The sequence below is a fragment of the Ailuropoda melanoleuca genome, chromosome 1 (genome assembly GCF_002007445.2).
Source record: "Ailuropoda melanoleuca isolate Jingjing chromosome 1, ASM200744v2, whole genome shotgun sequence".
In the NCBI taxonomy this organism is placed as follows: domain Eukaryota; kingdom Metazoa; phylum Chordata; class Mammalia; order Carnivora; family Ursidae; genus Ailuropoda; species Ailuropoda melanoleuca.
The window spans coordinates 149,442,868-149,461,319 of NC_048218.1; positions in this window are offsets into that span (position 1 = coordinate 149,442,868).

Here is an 18,452-nt window from a genome sequence, read left to right on the forward strand (position 1 = left end):
ATTTACTCATTGTGTGAATAGGAGGGTGAAGTTTAAAAAGACCTGTTCTCCCAAGTAACGAGTTGTGTGTGCTTTGCCTTTCTGCATCATTTTAACTAAGTGAAAGTTTAACCAGATTATTCAGCTCAAATTAAGAGAAACTATTCTGCCAGGCAGTCCTCTCTACCAGTATATTGATTGATATAATAAAAATTCACAAGTTGTCCTCAATAATTTACTAATCCTCACTCCTCATAGGTCCTGCTTGCTTCTGAGTCCCCTCTTCAATTGGATTACCCCAAAAAAGAAGCTGGAAATGAGGAGACTTCTTAGCTCTGATAAATCCATATTCTTCTGATAAGCACAGGAGAAAACATCAACATTATTCTGCTCTCATCCATTGGCAGTTCTCAGCTATTCTAGAACAGTAGCAACAGTAAATGTCTTTAGGTAGTAGTATACCACAATGATTAAATTTTCAGACTTTGAAAGAGGCAAAAATAGCCTTCAAGTACACATTCACCCGTTTGGATTTATATAAAAAGAGAAAACTGTATCTCACAAGATAATACAAATTTTAACTGAGATACAAGTGTCTGATGTGTAGCGGGGACTCAGCAAATGTTAATTTTTCCAATTGTATTATCTTAACATAGAAAAATATGTGAAAATTCCTATTAGCTTCTGGACTTTTATACAGGAGAGAGAGCGATATGTTTGTTGGTTTGTGTCAAGCTGCTACTTTTCTTCTCAGTATCCCTTTCTGTCTTGGTAAGAAGAAACCTGATTTTTTGTTTAAGGTTTTATTTATTTATTTGAGAGGGAGAAAGAGAGCACGCATGCATAAGAGCAGGGGAAGGGAGAAGCAGACTCCCTGCTGAGAAGGTGTCCTGACAAGGGGTTCCATCCCAGGACCCCAGGATCATGACCTGAGCTGAAAGCAGATGTGTAACTGACTGAGCCACCCGGGTGCCCCAAAACCTGATTTTTAACTGTGTGTATTTTAAACTAAAGTTTCCAGCCTTTCTCATTGTTAGGGATGGCCAGTGAATTGTATGTGGGAGTGTCATGTGACACCATCAGGAATTATTCTTAGAGGAAGAGAATGATTCTCTTCATTCTCTGCCCCCATCCTCTTGCTTGAAGCTTTGCCACAATGGCTGGTGCTCTAGCCACTATTTTGGATCATGAGGATGCATTGCTGTAGACCAGTAAACCACTGGAGTCGATGACAATTTTGTGGAGATGCCCTACAAACCCTGGATTATTTAATTATAAATTCATTTTATATGATGGAAAAATAAAATTTGTCTTGCCTATTATTAAGTAAAGAAAGGAACATCTGTGTGTTCTAAGTTATTCGTATTTTGTTCTTTTTGTTATTCAATATGCAAACTTAATCCTAAATATCATCCTATACCTTCTCAAATTACCCTCTCCTGCGAGTGACTGGTATATACCGGTATATACCAGAACCTGGTAGACCCTCGGTAATAATTTTTAGAGAGAAAAAAATTTGTAGGGATGACTGGGTGGCTCAGTCAGTTAAGCACCTGCCTTCGGCTCAGGCCATGATCCCAGGGTCCTGGGATCAAGTGCCGCCTCAGGCTCTTTGCTCGGTGGGGAGCCTGCTTCTCCCTCTGCCTGCTGCTCCCCTTGCTTGTGCTCTGTCTCTCTCTCTCTCTGACAAATAAATACATAAAATCTTAAAAAAAAAAAGAAAAAGAAAAAAAATCTGTAATTGTTACTGAGTTTTGATAATTTTTAAACATTAAAATAATTAAATATAAGTTTAAAGGGAAGTTTTAATGAATGTAACATTTCTGCTCTTTTGAAATAGTAATACATGTTAACTATAGATTTAAAAACAAAGCAGGGAAAAAAACACAGGAAAGGAAAAAGAAGAATCAACCATAAGCCCAACATCTTTTGATATATTTATTGATCTTCTCTGTTTGCTCATCTTTAGAGCAGATGTGTGTCTGACCAGGATTAGAAGTTGAGTCATGTCTTATCAGAGATCACAAAGGTACTTGTTCAATTTTTTTCAAGCCCAGATAAAGGGACAAGAAAACATGTTAAATTTACGTTAGTTTTGTCAAATTAGATACTCAGAAGTATTTAGAGAATAGAAAAGGACAATAAGCAGAAGCGATCTTTTGGAAAGTTTTACTTATATTTCTAAAAATTAATTCTCCTTGCGTGCTGTGGCAGCCTGAAGTTAGGTAGGATAGTTACCTCTTCTTCAGCCGACTTTTTAAAGAGCTAATGTGCCAAGGCTATTACTGTATGCTTAAGATGCTTTCCCTAACAAGTGGAAGTCAAAAGTCAACCATGGAAGCCAGGCAACAATTGAGTAGATCAAAATTTCCATTGCCATGCATTTGCCCTGAATTGAGCCTTTACCTCAACTCCAGGTGTTATCCTTTTCCCTCCCACTTTTTACCAGAAAAGCTTTCATTTCACACATAGAAAATCACAAGCTCATATTCTATTTGGTAAAAATTTTCCAAAATTTCTGACACATAGTTTAAAATTTTTCCAAGTTATCAGCGGGTGATAAAGATCTTTCCCTACAATTACACCATTTGATATCAGCCACATATACTTCCGAAACGTTGTAGAAAAGGTCTTCCCTCACTCTTCATCTTGTCAACTCTTATTCATACTTTAAGTCTGGTTCAAATGCAAAATCCTCAGGAAAGCCTTTCCCAACCTCACAAATTATTCTCCTCCATGACACGTTTCCATTCTATCTCATAGTTTTCTTTGGTATAACATCACAAATTTAATAAAATCATTGTTTATTAATTCATTTAATGTGTATCTTTCCAATAGAATATATTTTGCACGAGGGCATGGGCCAAGGAGCCTCTTTGCTACTGTATCCTGAGTGCAGTAAGTCCATGTTTACTGGGCAGAGTAGCTGGCATTTTAGAAAGTCCTTTATAAATATTTACTTGGTGGCTAATTGAATTAATAGATGTCCATAAATTTCAAATAGTAAATACATTTAAAAATGAACTTAGGCTGGGGCGCCTGGGTGGCTCAGTTGTTAAGCATCTGCCTTCGGCTCAGGGCGTGATCCCAGCATTCTGGGATCAAGCCCCACATCAGGCCCCTCTGCTGGAAGCCTGCTTCTTCCTCTCCCACTCCCCCTGCTCGTGTTTCCTCTCTCGTTGGCTGTCTCTGTCAAATAAATAAACAAAATCTTTAAAAAAAAATGAACTTAGGCTATCTTCAAAGACTAGAAGTTTATGGTTTTGTTTTAAAAACATATTTCCATGAAGTATTTGGGAATAGAAGAGGTGATTAGGAAGAATAAACTTTGTCATGTGTAAATTAGTTGGCTGTGTATGTGACATATTTTATATTTTGTAATTATTCATTCTCAACAATGAAATGAATATTTTTTGGTCACATTTCTCACCAGAAATACATCATGTTAATAGAAAACAGAGTGCATAGTGCAGGTGAGTTTTTGATAGGGGGAGGACTGGTCCTGGGAGATCAGCAAGACTGAATGATGTGTGTCAGTCTCAGGTTGCCAATAATGGGTGTTGTAGCTGGACCCGCCCTTGTAGTTCTTACTATGATTGCAGGACACCCTCACCAATAACTACCAGGAAACTTTTAAAAAGTTTATTATTTACAGTTCCCAGAAATTACATGGCATATCTGGCTACCCAGTGAGGTCTCAGGTAGAGAAAGAGAGAGGTGGGCCTGGGGTTCTGCTTTTATTGGGGTCCAGAGTAGGAGCCTAGGGTTTCATGGGTTCACTCTTTTTTAGTAAATTTAAAATGAGAGAGCAGGAATTTAAGGTGGGAAGAGAGGGGGAAAAAGTGGCTCAAATGGTCAGTTTTCACAATCTACTAAGATCTATAAAGCAAAGGAGCCTGGTGGGGAATAGGGAGGGAGCACCCATGCACAAGCCCAGTGTAGAGCCTGGCTCTTTATCTAGTCCTGTGACTGGTGACCTGTTTATTGGGGATAGCCCTCTCTGAAGTGGATGGCTCAGCAATCAAAGCTTAAGTCAGGCACTTGCATTACAAAAAGAAAAGCCAACTGTCAGGGCTTACACTGTAAGTGGACTTCTGTAAAATGCATTAGGTAATTAGAGGGCAATATCAGTGTTTGGACACATGAATCTTTCCAGATGGTTAAAGAGTAATTCTTAATTGCCAATACGCTTAATGCAAACATATACCAAACACTTCATATGTTTTATCACATTTAAACGTTGCATCAGCTCTCTGAAAATTGTGGTTTTATTCATATATTGCAGATTTAGAAAAATAGCAGAGACATTAGCAACTTGCCCAAGTCTGACAACTCCTGAGAGTTGGTGCGAGGATTTGAATTAGGGTCTAAATGGAAGATATTTTCCACTCCATCCAAATCATAACAATAATACATATATGCAATTCTATTCATACTAAATATGTATTGCACAATCTTGACACTAGATCAAGATTGGAGAAATCATATTCTCCAGCGATTAAAAGCAGAAGATCTGGAGCCAAATTATGCATGTTCAAATGCCAGCCGCAACCCTCTATCTCTGCAAATTTATATAACTTAATCTCTTGGTCCCTCAGGTGATTCATCTGTTAAAAGTAATTCATTGTTAAAAGTAGATAATAGAAAATACCTAATTCATAGGGTTTCTCAAGATTTGTTCCTTTTTGAGATAAAGCTAACTGACCATCCTTGCAGTGTAAATTCCTGATTAAGGAGTTGAATTCACCTAGCATAGGACAAACTAAGATGCACAGTTGTCTCTCTGAATTACATTAGAGTAAATTAAAGATACCATAATGTTGCCAGATGTTTCTAACCTACTGAAGTTCCTTGTCATATCAACATTTGCCACTACTAATCAACATGTCTGAAGTTTTGTATGTCTTCAGGATTAAGTTGCCCATGACCTTTATGACATGGGTTCTTTTACCTCTTTGCAACTCAGACTGCAGTGTGCCCAAATATATAGAATAATTAGTATAGGGCACCTGGGTGGCTCAGTTGGTTAAGCGTCTGCCTTTGGGTTGGGTCATGATCCTGGGGTTCTAGGACTGAGTCCCGCATCAGGCTCTGCTCAGTGGGGAGTCTGCCTTTCCACCCTGCTCATGCTCTCTCTCTCTCAAATAAATAAACAAAATATTTTTTTAAAAAAAGAATAATTAGTATAAAAACTGTAAACTAGAATGATTGTAAAAACTGACTAAAATGTTGTCTAATATCAAATTTAATGAATTTTAATTGCTTTAATTTTTATTATGCAGAAATAAAAAGTCGTCATCCACAACTCAATTGCTTCAGAATAAATATCATTTTTAATGGTTGCATCAAAATATTGGAATAATATTAGTTGAGATGATTTGGTTCTCTTTTTTCCACAGTCTCAAAGACTTAAGAATTCTGGCAGGAATTTCAGTTCTTATGGTAACTTTATTTTAGCAACACAAAGACCACACATAAAATATGTATGGGTTCAGTTGCTCAGTGCTATACTAGCTTCAACCAGTTCTTAACCAAATATACTTTCTACTGTCTCTAGAAGAACAAATACAGCCTTTTATATGCTACAGTCACTCTTTGTAAACATCCTTCCCATGTTTTCTTATTGTGTAAGAGTAGCCAAAACATGGCAGATAATGTATTATATAAAATATAAGCAATACATAATATATATTAAACATATATGAGTTTTTCTCCTGTTAATGACAGCCTCATTAACTGAACCAACAGAATCAAATTCTTTTTTTTTTTTTAAGATTTTATTTATTTATTCGACAGAGATAGAGACAGCCAGCGAGGAGAGGGAACACAAGCAGGGGGAGTTGGGAGAGGAAGAAGCAGGCTCACAGCAGAAGAGCCTGATGTGGGGCTCGATCCCAGAACGCCGGGATCACACCTGAGCCAAAGGCAGACGCTTAACTGCTGTGCCACCCAGGCGCCCCCAACAGAATCAAATTCTTATACTTACGTTTTGCTTAATTGCTCATCTATCTCTTATACTTTGTCATAAGTCTTGCCAATTGTTCTGTGAAGTATCAGTGGTATTTATATTTTCTTTGCAATTTTGCCTCTATCAAACTTGCCCAAACCCATATCAACTCATGCTTGGCTACCTGCATTAAACCAGCTAGCTGAGTTCCCAGAATCCAGGTTGAATTGCTTTATTTCCCTCTCCTCCCCCACCCATCCCAATGATTTTTGCACATCACTGACAAATAAAACTAATGGTCTTTCCCACTATTTTATGTTATTTCTAATTTTCAAAACCTTTGCCAAGTTTACTTAATTTTTAAAAATTTTCAAGTGCTTTACTCTTTAAACACCTTTCAACTATTTTAGAACTCATGTAATCAGTTCTTCTAGATGCGAGAAGGTAACAATTCCAGTCAAGATGGCATCAGAGAGTAGATGTCTCTCTGTCCTGCTCTCCCAGTCCCTCACCCACATGTGGTTCTGCGGAGTGAATTCTGAGTTCTTAGAATTCTTTTCATGAAGGTATCTGTATACCAGATGGGCGAACGCTCCCATCAATTCCCCTGCAATACAGGCCATGTCTCTCTGGGCCATCTTCAGTCTCTGCTATGGAAACAGTTGGCTTGGGTTCCTCCTGGCCATCTCCATGGGATGAGCAAAACGAAAGTAACATTTACAGAATTTAACATGTGGGAAATGAACTGACAATACTGATTGACCTCTAGCATTCTGGTTACCTGGGTAACACTTTGAAGTGTTATTAGTTATTTGTTCCAATCTTGCTGCTTATTTTATGCCACAAAAAACATAATCTCAGGGTGAAAGTGTTCCATGCTGCATGTCAACTTTCAGTACATCAATGTGCTTGTGGTTTTGAAAGGCATTTTCTTAAAGTTTATTTGAGACCAAGTGTTGGTAGTAACTAGTGGTTAGAATTTATGAAAAGTAGTATTGATGCCTCAAGTATTTCTAGACAAAATCAAGAGGTTTATTTAGATTATTTTCATATTTCCAGAGTTGAATTTTCTACTGTTTTCAAAACTTACTTATTCAATTTGACAGTTCAGATTTAAGGATTTTTTTTTAAAGATTTTATTTATTTATTTGATAGAGATAGAGACAGCCAGCGAGAGAGGGAACACAAGCAGGGGGAGTGGGAGAGGAAGAAGCAGGCTCACAGCAGAAGAGCCTGATGTGGGGCTCGATCCCACAACGCCGGGATCACGCCCTGAGCCGAAGGCAGATGCTTAACCGCTGTGCCACCCAGGCACCCCAGATTTAAGGATTTAATTGGCAATGTAGTGGGCAGACTCTAAGGAACCCTGTGTAATCCCACCTCTTGGTTTTCAAGTGTTTTGATATCTCTTCTCCTTGAGTGTGGGCAGGACTATGACTTGCCTCCAGCTAAAAGAATACGGTAAAGGCAATTGCATGTGTTGCTTCATTCTTAAAAGGGTTGCTCTAGAGGGGTGCCTGGGTGGCTTGGTTGGTTAAGTGTCCAACTCTTCATTTCAGCACAGGCCACGAGCCTGGGATTGAGCCCTGAGAGTCAGGCTGTGCTCAGCAGGGAGTCTGCCTGTCTCCCTCTTCCTCTGCCCCTGCCCCTGTTCACTCTCTGTCTCTCACTCTCAAATAAATAAGTAAATCTTAAAAAAAAATTTTTTTGCTCTAGGTGCAGCCATGTTTGGAAATCCTACAAAGCTAAGAACTGCAGAGGATTCTAACACCTATAAGCAGTCACTAGGAGACTTTTAGGAGCTAAGTTGGCTCCCATCAGAAGCCCAGAGGCTGGAGTTTTAACTTCCACCAGGGGAAATGGATCCTGTCAACAACCTGAGTGAGCTTGGAAGTGGGTTCTTCCCCAAACGAGCCTCCAGTTGAGAATGCAGTCTAGCTGATATCTTTATTGCAGCCTCACGGAGAAACCCACTTGAAAACTAAGCTGTGCCCAAGACTGTTGACCCATGGACTCTGAGGTGATAAATAGGTGTTCTTTTGAGCTGCTAAATAGTGGTAAATATTTATACAGTAATAGAAGACAAAGAGATAACGATTTTTAAAATAGAGAAAATAAGAAAGAGAGACAAAAAGACGTCTTGATTATTTTCACATCTTTTACATGCTAGTATTTGGGATCTACCAACCTTTGAGCTGCTCAAGTCATCCTTTTCCTTACCCAAACATCTAAGCCACAAGAAAGAATTTTTCAGCTCCACTGCAATGTATATTCCCTTTCTCGTTGTCTCAATTCCTCCTGCCATACTTTTAGCCTAAGCGATCAGCATTTCCCACCTGGACTATTAACTGGTCTTTTAACTGATCTTCCTTCTTGCACTCTTGCCCCTGTGGAAGCTGTTTTCCATAAGTGAGTCAGAATGATGTGTTTTAAAAAGGGAGTCAGATTGTGTCACTTCCCAACATAAATCTTCAAAAGCCTTCCTCCCCTTGTATTTCTAACAAAATCTTAAAACCAGTATTGTCCACATATCTTGAACATGGCCTTAAATTGTTACTTCATCTCATATCACTCCCCACTCATTCATTAAGTTCCAGCTACTGGCTATCTTTCTGTTCCTCCAAAAAATCAAGTTTGTTGCTGCCTTAGAGCTTTTGCACGTGTTTATCAATCTCTCTAGACTGTTCTGGTGACTGGCAGTTTCTTCTCATCCTAGTCTCAGTTCTAAATATCTCTTTCTCAGTCTGGCCTTCCCTTCCTGTACAATCTAAATACCACGGCAATACCTTTAACAGTACCTTATTTTATTTTTTTGGCACATATTACACTCTGAAATTTTCTTAATTTTTATTTTGTTTACAATTTTACTGTCTGCCTCTCCCACCAGAATATAAACTCTGTAAGCAGGGATTTTCTCACTCTTACTGATTGATAATTTACTGCCCACTATATTACTGGACATAATAGCTACTTAAAAAATAGCTGTATAAAAATTCCCACCAGAATATAAACTCTGTAAGCAGGGATTTTCTCACTCTTACTGATTGACAATTTACTGCCCACTATATTACTGGACATAATAGCTACTTAAAAAGTAGCTGTATAAAAATATCAAAAAGTGTATAAAAATATTATTTTTATTAACTTTTTTTTGCATAATCTTCAAGATACATCAATGAAACAGATATAAATAAATTAGCTGAGCTTAAAGTTGGATAGGATCCCAAAGCTCCACCAACCCAAAAGTAAGTTTGGCAATTATTGGTTTAGACAATGTTTAAAATACATCTATTTTAGACTAGGTTCCCTAGAAAGTGGTTCCTAAGGCAAGGATTTAAAAAACTGATACTTCATTTGAGAAATGCAAGCCCAGAGCAGCCAGAATGAGGATTAAAGGAAATGAGAGAGGAAAAAATGTAAAGTGATACAAAATGATGCATCACTATGTTTGCCACTGGTTCATGAATAACCATGAAAAACACAGGGGATTCCTTATTGTGTGTATCCATGCAACATGTAGGAATTTCTGTCAACAGGCTCGGAGGAGAAATGCTGACTTAGGGCAGCCCTGGAAAAGAAAAGAAGAAGGAACTTATCACTCTGATTTCTCAACTTTTTCCTCTTTCTTGTGGTCAAAATTCCTCTCATGGGATTTTCATTCCTTTATCATTCTGAATGGCAGAAGATCCTTTCTGCCTCTTAGCAATGACAGATACCCTGCCTTGTGGTTTGGCATTTTATTTCAGTCTGGGAGTGACAGCAGAAGCCATAAGCCCTGCACCTGCAGCTGGTCAGTCCAGCTAAGTGCCAGTAGCCAAGGAGGAGGATCTGACAGTCCTGGGTTGATTCTTCTCAATGCATGGTCATGAATTGATTCCCTGAGCAGAGAGAGTTTTGCAATTCAACTTGTTATGAGTACATCTTTGCTCATTACCTCTTTTTCAATTTCAAATCATTCTCTCCTCCTATACTGCCATTCTTAGCTAATCATGCCATTGTAATCACACCATTGTCTTCTTAAAAATCTGATGGAAAATGGATCTCATCCCTTCATCCAGTGTGTTACTAATTCCTGGTAATTATGTCATTTAAATATCTCTCAAATTCTTCTCTGCCAATATCCTCAATTACTTCCATAGTTGGCTCAGATTCTTATACTTTGATTAAGGCAATGATTTAAGTGTTGTGACTTGAAGTGTGTCCCCAAAATGATATGTGGAAGTCCTAACTCCCAGTACCAGCGAATGTGACCTTATTTGGAAATAGGGTATTTACAGATGTACTTCATTGAAGACTAAATCATATTGGATTAAGGTGCTCTTAACCCAATAGATTGGTGTCCTCATAAGAAGAGAAGGTATACACAGCTGCATAGGGATAATGTCATACGAAGATAGAAGTAGAGATTGGAATAATACAACTGCTAGCCAAGGAATGAATGCACAGGATTGATGGCCAGCTCCTCTAGACCTTTCAGAAAGAGCGTAGCTCTGCTGACACCTTGATTCCAGACTTCTAGCATCCAGAACTGTTAAGAGAATACATTTCTGTTGTTTTAAGGGACCAAGTTTGTGATACTTTGTTATCATAGCCCTGGGAAACTAATGCACTGACTAAACTCTAGACCTTCAGTCTTACAGATCTCATGGTCATTTACCACTCTCCAAATGGCTACTATGTCTCATGGGCTTTTCTGTGATCTGGCTCCTTGCCTACTTCTGAAATCTAACATCCTGCAATGACACTATACATTTTGTAGGTGAACCATGTGAAATGGAGAAGAGCTTTGACTGAAATTGTTTGTATTCACCAGACAAAATAGTCAAAGGAAACAAACACAGTCACTAGCCTTGTTTCTTTCTTTCTTTTTTGTTTTCCTGGTTAGACATTTTTAAAAGTGCTGAAATCAAATGACCACTAGCCACAATCATGAAAATCAGAACAGACTCTACTACATGAATAATCATGTAAAATGAAAAAAACACAAGACAATGCAGAAGACCAGAGCATACAACTGTAACCAAATATAATTTATTTTAAAAATCTGACATGTTAATAATATGCATAACTGCTATTTTGCATATTGTAATCAGCAATAAATGGCAAACACTGTTTTTAAGTGAATTATAATTAGTAACCAGGAAGTTACGAAATTTATATATGTACATGATGATATTGTGTGATTCCATCAGTAATTTTGACTCCCCTTCCGGGGCATCAATTAGCCACCATCCTTTGAATAATTTACTAAGTGCAAACTCAGATCATTAGAGAAATTTAAGGATATTTCCTGCTCTAAGCAGGCTTCAAAAGCACTTGATAGAACCATGGCAGACAAAGACCATGACTATTGGGCTCAGTAAGATCTCATCGCAAAGTGTTTGGAGTTGGGATAGTGGTGGATTGGTGTCCTAGCCAAAGATCGTGCATAACAGAGAGTGTGGTAAATATGAGTATAAATTAATGCTGGATTGCCAGAATATGGGGTTCTTGGTATAAAGATAGTGAAATAATGTTTGAACAGGGAGGTGAGAGAGAAAAATAGCCAGGTGAGAAGACCTGGGCTCAAAAATGAAAAGGTGTTCATCTTAGGCACAGGAATCTTTATCTTAGAAATAGTTTCTAGCATCCAGTCTGCATGGCAAAACACATAAGAGCATTTAACATGATTAATACAAAATTCTATTTTAATGTGATAGTAAACAAGGGAAAAAGCATGACTACATTGGGAGAATTAGTGGATTTCTTAACTAAAGAATTACAAGGAATTTATCTTTATTTTTAGTTTATTATTCTCAGGAGTGATACTACCAAACTCTTATCCAAATGCCCATATTCTCTGCCTGCATACACTTTTTAAAATGTTTTATTAAAATGTCAAACGTACAGCTTTTAAGAAGGCTTTTACAAAGTATAAATCATGTGCCCCCATCTTCCCTGCTCTAAGTCCCACTAGAAGCAGTCCCTTTCAATAATTTCTATTGTTAGGAGATTCTAATGGCTTGTCCCTGTATCTCCAATATACTTTTAAAAACTAGTTTTTTCTAATTATAAAAATATCACACATTTATAGAATCTTTACAAAACACAGGAATTTTAAATGAGGGACTGAAATCAGTCTTTATCACACAAAGATAATTATCATAAACATATATAAACATAGTGGTTTGTTATTTTTTTCATTTGAACTGTATATGTGTGAACATATATTTTATGCCCAAGTACTATATATACACAGTTTATGATGTTTATGTTTTAAGATTATTTTGATAGTTGCATAATATTCAACCAAATGAAGACATTAAATGAATTTAATTGTCCATAGTTTCTCTCCTCCACATATATTATGTGGTCATGCATTCTTTTCATTTGGTTATCCGTTCCAAGTATCCTAAAATTATTATTATCTTTCCTGCCAATCATTCAATTTTCCGTGATGCCAAATCTATTCTTTTCTGTCTCCATCGTAACTTGTAAAACTTTGTATTTTATTTACTTTATAGTTTCATATTAGTTGGCTCAATCCTTTCTTCTTTTAGAAATAATTTCTTTGAGCATCATTTTTTTATCCTTTAATTCCAGAGTCTTATTTTATTATGCATCTGGTTTATTTTCTAGAAGATAGTTCTTCTTAAAGCCTATTAGAGACATCAAGCAATTTTATAAGTTTTACAATGCTTCTCATAATAAATAGTTTTCAAGCAGAACTCTTCCCTTTGCTATTGTTATTTTCTAAAAATATTTCCACAGATGGGTGCTACTGATCTTATTTTTACCTTTGCTGAAGGTGAAATGAAGACATTTATCCAAACTCCATGTTGCCTTTGGACAATCTCATTCCTTTCCCACTTGTCTACATTCCCTCCCTCTTGGATGGCTGTCAAATGACCTTATTACATCATAGTTCACAAACTGGTTACTTCTCAACCCTTTGTTCAGGGTCACTGGGGATTGATCTAGCATGATTCTGCTGGACTAAAGTGAGATTATTTCCTCCTCCCATTACTTGGTTTTATGACACTCTGAGATAATTGAATGCTCAAAACATATGTCCCTATTATGTAGTACCTCTAAAGCTTTTCTTGTCTTTGCTGCCGACAAAAATGATTCTCACATAGGGCTTAGTGCTCACAGTGTAAAAATTTCCACTGGCAATACAATGCCACTTCATAGTTATTGTAATTTCCTAGGAAGTACAAATAAGCATTACTCAAACCATTACATAATACAGTATATCCACAGAAGTTACTCAGATTTATTGAATTAATTAGCATAAATAATTATTTTTATGTTATTTGAGTCTAGAGTATTGTCATTTTTGTTGAATCTTTTTTGAGCAGCCACTACGTATAGTGTGCTGTCCTGTACAAGCTGGACTCAGTTTTAAAGTCAAAATCAGTCATGTAATAATATTTATTAGATCACATATTTATTTTATGTATTAGGCCTGTGGCTGAATGTGTTTTGGAACCACAGTTCAATTGTTCTGCTTCCTCACTGACCTAAAGGAAATCTAGAGGTATGCTTTTCATTAACTGAGCTGCTGTTTGCCTGTCCACTGAGGAAGGATGTGGCATTTATGTAAAGTGACAAAGCTACATGATATTACCATTATACTGCCCAGTGAGCTGTGGCGCTAGCCATTGCCCACCAGACAATTAATTACTATATGCATGTGGGGAGATGCAGAACACTCATTCCAGAGATTGCTTGGAAAGAAAAATAAATTATAGCACATGGTTTATATTTGACATAGTTAGAAAACAATTTTAACTGCATTTCAGAGTCACTGGACTTTGAATAAAATATAAGACTGACCCATTATGCTGTGTATTTATTTTAAGTTGTTTAACTAAACAGCTTTTAGTTGTTTAGATGACAAAAAAAATAGATTACAAAAAGAGTATCTTTTTTCCTCTTAAATATAACCAAATGTCAACAAATTTGTGATATTAGGAATTATTTTTATCTGTAACAGAACTCGTTCTCTTATTAGTGCTCTTAATTCCTTTAAATGATCCAAATACTTTTTAAAATAGTTTGTAATTCTCAGTAAATCTCTCTTATTGCCTCAAACTTCTTTATCTATTATTAATTGAAATAAAGTCATGAAAATGTTATGAGATGATGGTGTTTAAATTCATCAAGTCTAAAATTAAATAAATGTTCTAAATAATATCCAAAATTTTTCACATTGGTAAAACACTGTTCTCTATAGAATTTGTCCTTTGAAAAAGAAAAAGAAAAAAAAAAGAATTTGTTTTTAGATATTCCACTATGACTATACTGAATATCAGCAGAAATTTAACCAGTGCTTTTTATTATTGCCATTGGTTGATGATATCAAATTCAGAATTTTCAAAAGCAGATCACAAATTCCCCAAATATCTAGTAACTTCTATTTCCCTCAAGCAGTCATTGGCCTATATCCAATTTCTCTGAGCTCTTTTGGAAACAGAGATGTTACTCTTGGTATCAGTAACCTCAGTACAATTGATTAATACCATATATGTTCCCATTTTTTAAAACATTAGCAGCATTTATGAACCCAACAAGACTATTATGTGCCCCTATTATGTGCCACACTATGTGTTAGATAGAAAATAACTTCATGTTACTTTTGATCATCAAGTTTTAAATTTTCCAATATCAAATGGTAAGCGATGTGCTTTTTAGAAAATACAGTTTTGAATATGAATTAATGTGAGGCTTCATCTCCTTTTGCTTCATTTATATGTGACTCCTATTAATAAGATGATGTTGGAAAACAGTACAAAGTACAAGTTAGGGGTTTTTGTTGGTAAACAACAGACATTATCTCTGGCAAAACTAAAAAAGAGGTCATTAACAGGAAGGGCACAGAATAGGGTGCTCACAGGCTTGAGGGGAAGCCTAAAGAGCTGGGTTTAGAAAACAGAAAATCAACACTATCATCTCGGTAACAGGAACTGAGTGAGAATCTGGGATGACCCAGTGAGAAGGAACTAATTTCATCTATTTCTTCCATCTTTGCAGTACCCAGTTCAAGATCCAAAGTTGTAGGTGACAGAATCCCATTGGCTAAACTTAGGTTGCTTAGTCTTGGTTACTGAGCTATTGAATGGAAAGATGTAGAAACCTTAGATATCTTGTAAGATGGCAGATGTCAGAGTTTACAATCCCATTTTAATAGCACACAGTGGAAGAGGGTTAACTCATCAGAAGGAAACTGGGATGCTGTTTAGTAAATGGAAGAATGGGAGCTGAACTGCTAAAAGTAATTAAAAGCATTTATTATGGTTCCTGAACTTTTCTGCTGTAACCACCCCCATATAAAACCCACGCCAACCACATATGCATATGGCATACCCAGATCTCTAAGAATTGCTTAACTATCTCTTGAGAGAAGTGAACCTCTGATTTAGAAAGCTCCTGAGTGTACAAGTGTAATGCTTATATATGTGACCATCAGGTAACAAATAAGTAGAGGTGCTAATGTCAGTCAAACATTAACTTCACAGCAGCTGCCAATAAAATTGACTATTGACATCCTAAAACATTAAAATTGCTCACATTTTGATATGGTAATGTTAATACATCGAAGTAGCCAATATGTAATTGTTTGTGATGTAGAATTGTGAAAGTACCAGTACCTGCCTTTTTAAGAAGACGTATGCAGGGAGCAAGATCAGGCCACCAAATAAAAGAACAGTTTCTTTGGCTTCTTCAGTGTGCAAGCTACTTGACAGAGATCCTCTGACAAAGTACATCTGTTATTGTGCATGTAAATGATGACCAGCTGATGCAGAAGGAAGGTTGGGAAGAAATTGGGTTAAAGAGGGAAACAAAGTTGAGACTCTAGGAACAAACACTAGTTTTTTCTTTGATTGTCTAATTAAAGAGATTCTGGGAACTTTAAGAAGCTCATCAAAGAATAAACTAATGTTTAGGAAAGCAGAACTAAAGGGGGTAATAAAATATTCTGAAGATATGTATATAAATCACACCAGAAGTACTCTTTGTCTCTGAATTTGGTAAGTCTTAGCCTCAGCCCTGGAGATGAGCTCTCTTGGATGGCAAAGCATCTAATGAATGATAAAGTAGGCTCTTCAATGGGGCTAAGTGCCTTTGTCCAAAGCTTCAGTAATCACTGAAGGACAGGTCAGAAAATTATTGCATGTTTGCATATTTACTTATATCAGTTTGTTTTTTTCAAATCCTTACAGAGATTTAAACTTACTGGGTTTCTTTAAAAGATTTATTTATTTCAGAGAGCAGGCACGCTAGAGCCAGCATGAGTTGGGGGAGAGGAAGAGAGAGAGGGAGAGAGGGAATCCCAAGCAGATTCCCTGCTGAGCGCAGGGCAGACTCAGGCCAAATCTCACAACCCTGAGATCACTACCTGGGGTGAAACCAGGAGTCTGATGCTTAACCAACTGGGTCACCCAGGCATCCCTAAACTTACTGTTTTAAAGTAGGAAAGACAGATGCACTAACTTTTGAAAATGAATTGGTGATGACATGCTACAATGGAACACAAGTTTTAGAAAATAGTTGCTAATATTACTTTCATGGTTCTGTGTTTCCTCAAATCATCTAATGATGATTGATTATGACACACTGAGCATAATGCAGAATCTAACATGATTAAAGGTTCTTATTTATGAAAGAGATGGCATGTCACTGGCATTTTTGCACGAGCTTTAATGAAGAGTCATAAATCGTTTTCTTCAAATAAAATACCTATGATTATTTCAAGTAAATAATCTCTCATAGACCAGTAAAAGCAGAAATTACTATTCTGGAAAGGCTCTGTTTGAATTCTAAAGATAATATCTATAAGTGGCTATAGTTTTGACCAGATTTTACAATGAAAAATGCTGGGATAGAATCTCTCTCACTAGAGAGAGAAAAGTAATCAGGAAAACCAGTTTCAAAAAGGCTTAGACACTTTTGACATTCAAATACATTTTCTTTCTGTAAACACTTCTTTCCTCATGCAGTGATTACATGATTTGGAGGTCCTAGGTGGTTCAGTGGTAGGTAGGACAGGACTTGTTAAAATCTGTAAAGGATGGCTCCTTTGCATTTCTTTTTAGAGAAAAAGAAAAAAAGAAGACAATGATTAATAAAACTTGAAAACAGGGAAAGGAGAATTTAGATATTTTAAGTGCTTAGCTCGGTTTGTTAAAGTACCTTCAGAGACTGACTTTTTTTTTTTTTTTTTTACTATTTCACCAATAAAATAAAGGATGGCAGTGAATAATAATGATACCTTAATGAAAGCCTACTGATACTGTTTTTCTTGGATTTGCTAGGAAGTACAAAATAATTAGGAAATAATGAATCCATGCTCAAAGGATATCAGCATCCTTCTGTTACAAAATTATGATACAAGAGGCTTTAATTTCCAATCCAGAGACACTTAGGAACCCAAAGTAATGGATGCTTAGGATACTGGACAAAATGTTATTTAAACAGCAGATTCTCAAATTCCTTGTATAATAATGCATTGCAAATACAGGATAAATTCATCAGAAATACACAGACCAAAAAAATCTGTAAAAATAAGTTTCTGTTAGGTATACCAAGTCCAAAGGGTCTTGACAATTTTTCCTTAAAACTCGAGTTTTAATTGCCTTAGCCCCAGGGCAGCCATAAACTTGAGAAGTGACAATTTATGTGGATTTTATGAGCCTGTTTACTCTGTTATTCATGAAAAAAGTTACTTTAGCAACTGCTGTGCCTCATGTTACTTATGCTACCTATGAATTAACTAGCATATTCTTAAAGAAGCAAAAAGAACTTGTATTAAGAAAGCAGTATATTAGCAATGTATGTTTGAAATCAATATCATTGCACAATTAAGAGTTAATTTAGATAAAGACTTTCTACTAAAGGACATTTGTAAGAAGGCTGTGGTCCATGGGCAGCTCATCTGCTCTAATTTGATTTGCTCCCCCAGTCAACATTTATCGAACATTCAACACCTAACAGAATATGTACTGGATTACAAAAGATTCAAAGCAGCTCTTCCCACCTGAGATGCTCACATTCTAAAGGAAAGATTTCAAATCATTCTCCAGCTGAGAATGATAGTGACTTTTTTTAAATTCCTGGAAATCTACAACTTCCTATTGAATAAATAAAGTTACAAATCAAAGTTATATCCTACGTTAAAGATGAAATTGAATTTCAGTCACAAATACAGAATAAAAATTTCTCTAAATATTAACCATGTGCAATATATATATATATTTTTTTTTGATGATTTACCATGTCACAAGCTGGTGATAATTTTTTTAACCGCCAACCCCTTTGATTCTAGTAACATTTGTTGGGCATTGCAAAACCTACAATAGATTTTTTTTTGGCTTTTCACATGAAAAAGTCTGAGTAAATACACAATGCAGCAGAGTAATGTAATGTGGTTCTTGTTTGAGGGAAAAAAACTAGGTTTAGACGCTGGATCTGCTGCCTCTAGCTAGTTGAACTAGGGGGCGGGGGGGGCACTTCATTTACTTAAGAGTTTCTTCATGTTTATAGT